Source organism: Streptopelia decaocto (assembly GCF_964273445.1).
Source record: "Streptopelia decaocto genome assembly, chromosome: 3".
In the NCBI taxonomy this organism is placed as follows: Eukaryota; Metazoa; Chordata; class Aves; order Columbiformes; family Columbidae; genus Streptopelia; species Streptopelia decaocto.
The window spans coordinates 48876960-48884530 of NC_138656.1; positions in this window are offsets into that span (position 1 = coordinate 48876960).

Sequence of the window (7571 nt, forward strand, 5' to 3'; positions counted from 1 at the left end):
GCAGCTCTAATGCCACATCTCCTTGGCGAACACTGTGTGCATTCAGTTCTGCTAACATAGGATGACAGACAAGTAACAATAGGAGCTACGTTGAGTCAGTGCTTGTCTCATCCTAAAATAAAATACTGTGTGATGGACTAGCCACAGCTGCACACTTACAAAGAGCAGTCTGTAGCTTCTAAGCAGAGCAGCTGAGAAGTTAAGAAAAAAAAAAAAAACCTCAGCTTCCTCCTCCCCACTCATTTCCACACACACATGTTAGATCTGAGGCCAAAATCCAATGACTTAAGTAGGCATATAACTAAGAGTGACCTGAATCGGGGGAGGTACTGAGCAATTGCATTGCCCAGGGACTTTCTTGCTTCAAAAATGTGGTTTTGGGGGAACACAGAGGCTCAATGCCTCTGAACATTTGGTACATTTCAGCAGGTGCCTTAACATTAGGGGTTTTAACTGCTCAGTCTCTTAATTTGTCCTTCTGGAAACAGCTTAATTGGAGAGTATAGACAAATGAATATTGAATAAAAAATAATTTTTAAAAAAAGCATTGAATGTCTGGTTTCTGTAGCATTAACCACACTGACTACTGTTGGAGGAGCAGGTATTGCATGCTGCAGTAGTGTGACACAGACCATGTGCTACAACAGGCAGTACTGGTAGGGAGGGCAAGGGACAATTGATCCTGTTCGACTCCCAGAAACACTTTTCTGAGCAGTACCCACCCTTCTCCAGGTAGCTCACTGATGTTAAAGACAGCAGCTTTTCAAGTCGGGGCTGGTCATCCAGAAGCCCAGGAATGCAAATGAGAAAACCTTCAATGGTCTTTGGATACATCTGAGGCAAAAAGGGGGTGATGATTAACCCAAAGGGTGAATTGCAGTCATCTACCTTACTTTCCCCATGCCTCAGTCTGTATGTTGCTTGTGGCTAAGGTGGCAGGAACAGACTAATGGTGCCTCCAAGGGATTTGAAGAGAGTTCCTAACTGTTTAAAGAAAGCTTAAAAAATTGTAATCTTTAGCGACTTTCCAAGGCTGGTCGCTGAAGGTTACACGGGGCTAGATGCAAAGTTGTATAATCCTGTTTTTCAAATGTCAGCAGGAAAAAAAGTAAAATTCTCTTTTTGGCTTTCTTCAACCCCTGAGTAATCTGATGCAGCACAAATCAATATGTTCTTGAGACAGTGTTCCATGGAAAATGTAAATCGTAATGTTATCTGATATTTGGGTTGTACAAACTCAGGCAAATTGCAGAAACTATAATCCTGGGCTGTGAATCACTACTGCGGATCTAGTCACTGCCACTCTTTTCTGTCCATCAGCTCTGCTGTTTCCAACACAGTGGAAGTATGGATTACACATGAATTGTACTTTTCACCACTAACATGCCTTGATGGTAAGAAACTGTAGTGTGACCAAACAGTTAATCAGAAGCAAACCCTGGTAGCAAGTTTCTCTCTCCTGTATGAAAATATCCTCACCTCTCCAACAAAAGCAGGTTCAAGAGTTCACAGCTAGCATACATCTACCTCTACTTTTTGAAGCAGAAACTGTCACAGGGGAGCAGAATGCTTTGGAGCTGTGATTAGAAGGAAGCCTGTTAATGCAACAAATGTTTGAGCAGACAACACAAACCAACAGATGCCAAACTATTTGAAGCCTGATACAGAACAAAAGGCCTGCCTCCTCAAATGAGGGCCAGGGCTGCAGAGCCCAGACAGAAACACATACCAGCTGGCCAGCCATGCAGAATGAAATCCCCCAAAGACCGGTTTCATCACAAGCAGCAGCTGACAGATCATGATCAACAGGATGGCTGAGAAGAGTGCTCATTCCTTGGGTTCCTTCTCCCCTCAGTCTCAGTCAACGTGGGCTGCCATTTCTTCCATGAGAGCCTGTGGTACATGTTTGCATGGCACAAACTCATGTTCATGGAGAGTCAAACCTATTTTTTGGCACAGTCTGCCATGAGGCAAGAAGGAATTCCTATTTCAAGCTGGCAGAAACCAGTGATGCCAAAATCTCCACGTCCCAAAGTGCACCCTGAGCAAGTCTTTAGCTGCTTAAGGTACACAGGTAGGTCTGCCCTGCTTCTGCTGGGATCAAGTGGTGCTTTGACGCATGGCCATTACCTCATGGTGATAAGTAAACACATCTGACATCACAGGTCTGCATTACCGTCTCCATCACTGCTCCCGCAATTTTAGGCCCTACAGAAATGCAGGCCTGGATGGTCGTGCATGTACTCTATTTGTGCCTTCATGAGCCTTTCTAAGCAGATGACTATAGATATTTTAGTGGTTCAAAGAGGGAAGCCTCACAGTCAATGCACAATATGAGATGGGAATGCAGAAGGTCCTGAGAAGAAAGGAAAGCTACAGAGCCAGAGAGGACTTCCTTGTTCGGTGAGACCTTTGAACAGGAATGCAATGAAATCCTCTGGTGTGAACTGTTCTTTAGAAGGCTGGTGGGCTTCTCCAACCCACCCAGGCTGGTGATCTGAACAGAGCATCCTGAAAAGTCCTTGTGAAGCAAGTGACAGAATAAACCAGCTTACAAGAAGTTTGATACAAGAGGGGAGGATGTCTGACAGAGACATGCAAGCAAAGGAGGGACTGTCAGCTGGAAAGGTGGATTCTATGTGACAAGTCTAATAAAATTAGGAGATTCAGCCAGAGACCTTCCAGAAAGCAGAAATTTCAGCATCCACGTGCTATTTGGTTTGCCTACATACTGTATACTGCTCCATGTTTGCATACAACCCATCCACTCTTCTGAGGAGAAGACCCACACATTTTAAGTGGTTCTGTAATTATATTTCCTCATAGCAATAGACAGTTTTAAAAAGAGTATCAGACAAGCCAGGGGAACAAACTCTTCTTGGACCATTTCCCATCCCTGTTATTTTCATTACAAACCAGAGAGAGCATTGGTGCACCGAGACTACAGCTGTTTGCACTATATGCCTGACTCAGGAAACAAGCAGTTTGTTATTATGGTTATTTCTGGCAATTCAGGCCATTACTGCTCTGAAACATAAAGCAATTCCTATTTCACCTCAAGTACTAGTCTACAGATTCAAAATGTGTGTGCTAAGTCTTAATCTACAGTGTGTCCCACCTGACTGACTAGGAAATAAATCCGAACAGAGCACAGCAAAAAATTACAATAAGTTGCCCGCATCGCTTCAGGCCATATTCATCAAGTGATGGCTTATGAGTGCTGCATACTGAAAACACACAGGAGCTGGGCATTGTGAATTCTAAGCCACTGACCCTCATTTCCCTCTACTCCAAGTTCCTAAAAAAAAAAAGGCCAGATTCTCAGCTCTGTCAATTAGCAGAGTCTCATTCAAGCTAATGCTGAATTAAACAGGTTAAAGATGTGCACCCTGACTCAAGCAAAACAATTTACCCCCCACAATTACAGGGGAGAAGCTCATCTTCGTTTAAACATTCAGTTTTACAAAGGCTTTAAAATCCACCTGCTCACAAACATTGGGAATTCAGTGGCTTCAGTGTAAGTTGCGTACACCAGATTTGGGGACATTTCTATAAGTGTCTCCTAAGAAGAGTGTACCAAGAAAAAAAGGTGGGGAACATTCAGTTTCAACAGCCACAAGTTGTGACTTGGTTCTTGTCTCTCCCTCCACATTTGGGTCTTAATCATTTAACACACCCACAAGCTTCTTTATGGCATCAGTTTATTTTTGAGAAATAAAATGGAAAGAGGTAGCCTTAAAATCAGCATTTTTAACATATGGGATATTCTCATCCCACTGCCACAGCACTTCTTATCTGTGCAGCTCCCCATTTATCATTCAGTACCCAGTCTTCCCTGTTGCTGCCTTATAACCACCCCTGCTTGCAGGGCAATGTAGCAACTCTAAGACAATCAAGGAAGCTGTGAAGAAAACTGTAAGGTGGGAATATTTTCCGTATTTCAGGCCAGAAATCTACATGATTTATTGAAAACACACCAGGGCAATTAGCAAGCCTGTTCTCCACCACAGGATGCAGGATTTCAAGGTAAAATATGGGAGATCCTGTATTAAATAAGAAGTCACAGAATCACAGAATGTTAGGGATTGGAAGGGAACTCGAAAGATCATATAGTTCAGTCCCCCTGCCGGAGCAGGAACACCTAGATGAAGCTACACAGGAATGTGTCCAGGCGGGATCTGAATGTCTCCAGAGAAGTCTGTCAACCATAGGAGCTCACCCATAAAGTGGATTAGTCTGTGCAGTCAAAGGTTTTCTAGACTCTTCATTTTCACATGAGCTGATAGCGCAAGGGGATGTTCGGACAGTGCTTGATACCTTTGAATCTGACCTACAACCAGCCAGTGTCGGTTCAAACGTGACTGTTGGCAGAAAACAGGGAAAAAAAAGGGAAGAGGAGCAAGGCATGTTGTCATGGTCTGCCTCTGTCAAAGGAGTTTGTAGTTTGAGAGAAATGAAACCAGCAGAGCAGAAAGCTCAGATAGTACTGAAACTAAATAAATAGCACATGTGCCAGAGAGCGGAGTTCAGAGCTGTGTGGGGAGGCAAGGGAGGTCTGGGGAAGGGGTGTTGGGGTGGCAGGGAATGAGAAGTGGGACAGGACTCAGAGTGGCACAGCCATGCTCCCAGTCCTTCCAAGGTACCTGGCAGGGGACCAAACGCCTTCCTCTTCTCCCTGCCCTTCCCCGTTCTCAGCAGGACCTGGGCAACCCTTGCCCTGGGTGCCGCCTAGTGAGGGTGGTGACTGTCACCCCTCGCAGGAGCCAGCACTAGGGGAGCCCTTTGCAGCTTCCTGGGAACCTCTGCAAAACACGGAGTGCAAGAGGGAAAGTCCACGGGAACAGTGCTTGATGCCGTGTCCCAGGCACCGGCAGGGGGTGGGAAGGGAAGCACAGAGATGAACAAAATAGTTCACACCCCTCACTTCTGCTGTGTCTCTGCAGAGGGCATTTTCATTCAGCAGAGCATACCTCCTGAAGATGAACAGGCTACTTTGCACTCCTTCAGAAAACTTATTCTGCTTAAAGGTCAAGAGTCCAAAATCCACACACTCAATTGGATTTCCTTGAAACTAATAGTACAACATAAATCTTGCTATCCAAATACATAAACTTGCCATCACCTGTGTGATTTACAAAATGCATCCTAAAAAAAATAAAACAAATAGCCTCCCTGGAGGTTGCAAGATTGTTGCTGAGGGCATTTATTTGGAATCAAACTGCGGCTCCAGTCAAAGCACACAGGAATTCAGTCCCACAATATCTATCATGGCTGGTGCGTGGTGCTTGTCACCTCCTCAGCAGGCAACTTGGACTGGGGAGCTTGACAAAGGCTTCAGTTCTACAAGGAGACACAAATCTCACACTAGGATGGAGTAGCCCTAGCAGGGCGCCCACCCAGGCTGCTCTTGCTGCTTCTCCGTGCCAGCTAGAGGCTGGGGTCTTGTTCCCCTAAGCAGAACTGACTCTTTATGGGTCAGGTCTTAGGATTTGGGCAGGGCTAACATGTAAGAGTCATTCTTCGTCCTACCCTGTGCATGTGCTGGGGCCTAGAAAGATCCCGACCCCACTTTCTGTTGTGCTCAGAGATGGTCTGAGGATCAGCAAGAGAAACTAAGCTGAAAACCATTAGAATCAAGGCAACGCACATTTACAACACAGTCCCCCCTTCCCTGGTGGAACAGGGAACAGACTGGAGCGGGTTGCTGGGCTGGCAAGGAGGGAATATGATAAAACAAGCTTGGCTGAAACTGGGGCAGGGGATTTCACAGATGAGTGACATACAAGGAATGCAAGATCAACTCATATGTGCAGTTAAATAACCCCAGAAGCATGCAGAACTTTAGCAGTCGGCTGTCTTTGATGCATATATAGCAATAGGTGCCAGCTGACAAGGAGTTATTGGCTCCTAAAATACACATGGATTAAGAAGACAGGAAAGGAGGTGAGCTGGGAGTCATAGTCAACAGTTGTACATGACAGCAGGTTGGAGAAGGAAAAAGATTCAAATGTTTAATGTGGGGGTTTTTTTGTTACATGGCTGTCACTTTAAGATTTATGGAGACAGACTTGATTAATGGATTCCCCTCTCTCCACACAACAGAGGATAACACCTCAGCACTTATCACAGCATGACCAAATGGCCAAGAGTGGGGAATAAGCTCACAGCAGCCACAGAGGCTCACCATCCCAGCCATAGCAGTATTCTGTCTGCTCTTGTAGCTAAAGAGGTAGAAAAGATACTTACTTCAAATCAAAGTTTTTCACTTCCATTAAAAGGCAGAGAAACTGGATGAAGACTGCCTACACATCATAAAGTTGTTTACAGTCAAGATGACTTTCCTACTTTGTTTTGCTTGGGGTCAATTTGAAATAGCAACCTAAAAGAGAAACTTTCCATAACCTATTGCCAGTTACTTGAATCAGTGATTTCCAAAATGTGGGCCACAGACAACTGGTTAGTCACATGTGGCTGGCACTCATCTCTTCTCACTGCTACTCCAGCCCAAGCACTGCTAAAAATATACCAAATGGTTTCCTAATATTGCGCTCTCATATGCTCACTAGCTAGTGTTGAAATGGGGATGTGAGAAAACTGAAGACGTGAGAGGTGCAAGACTGGTGCTCCACATGTCAGGAGATGGTAAAGGGAAGTGTGGATCACTTTGGGGGAATGTGAGCTGCAAAACAAAACTCCCACTTAAAAAAGAAAACTGATACTCAAATCAATTAGATGTACTGGAGAATTAAATCATTTCAGTTAAGGCTGTTGAGAAATGTGTGGATTATTTTTATGGTTTGGTGGGGTTCTTATATTTTTTTCTGTCTGTGTCTGTAACCTCATCTTATCCTGGGACAATATAGGCTGTTAGTGTCAAGGAATGTGACTCTGCTCCACCTAACACAATGAGGCCTGGGTCCCAGGGTGGGCTGTTAGACACCCAGTGGCAGAGATATAACTTCAGGTCATGCAACTCTTGACAGACTAGTTGACAAATATCTGTGCCAACTGAATAACACACCATTTTGCTATTTGAGCACCTGCGGTTGAGCCAGGTAGCCGCAGAGCAGCGCTGCATTTCACTTGTGGGCAAAACTGTCCACCTGCCTGCCAGCAGCCCAGAGCTGTAGACCATTGCATGGCCCAAACACTTCTGACTCCTTCTGAGCACAGGCTGTGTGCCTGCCATGCCCTGGGTGGGATGCAATGTGGTACGGCCGTCTCAAGAAGCATCTGGACCAAGACAGACCTTTAGAGCTTTTATATCAGCAAAAAATGGGAAAACAGGCCTGAGCAGTTTTCCTGACAGCATAAGGAATTCCAAGGAGGGGTGTGTATAACTGTGAAAATAATTTTTTTAAAAAGGAACATAAAACAGTCAAGCCTCAGTTTATGTTCCCCACATGTCACTTAGTTTGTTCTACTTGACAAAAATGGGCAGTGCTGCTCTGAAGCCTCAGGGAGCCTGAGCCTTACTGTGGCAGTTTGTTTGGAGCAGTATGCCGAAACGCAGGCTGTAATGCCCTGCAGATCCCTGATGGCAGATTCCAGACAGGCCAGGATCCTCAGGA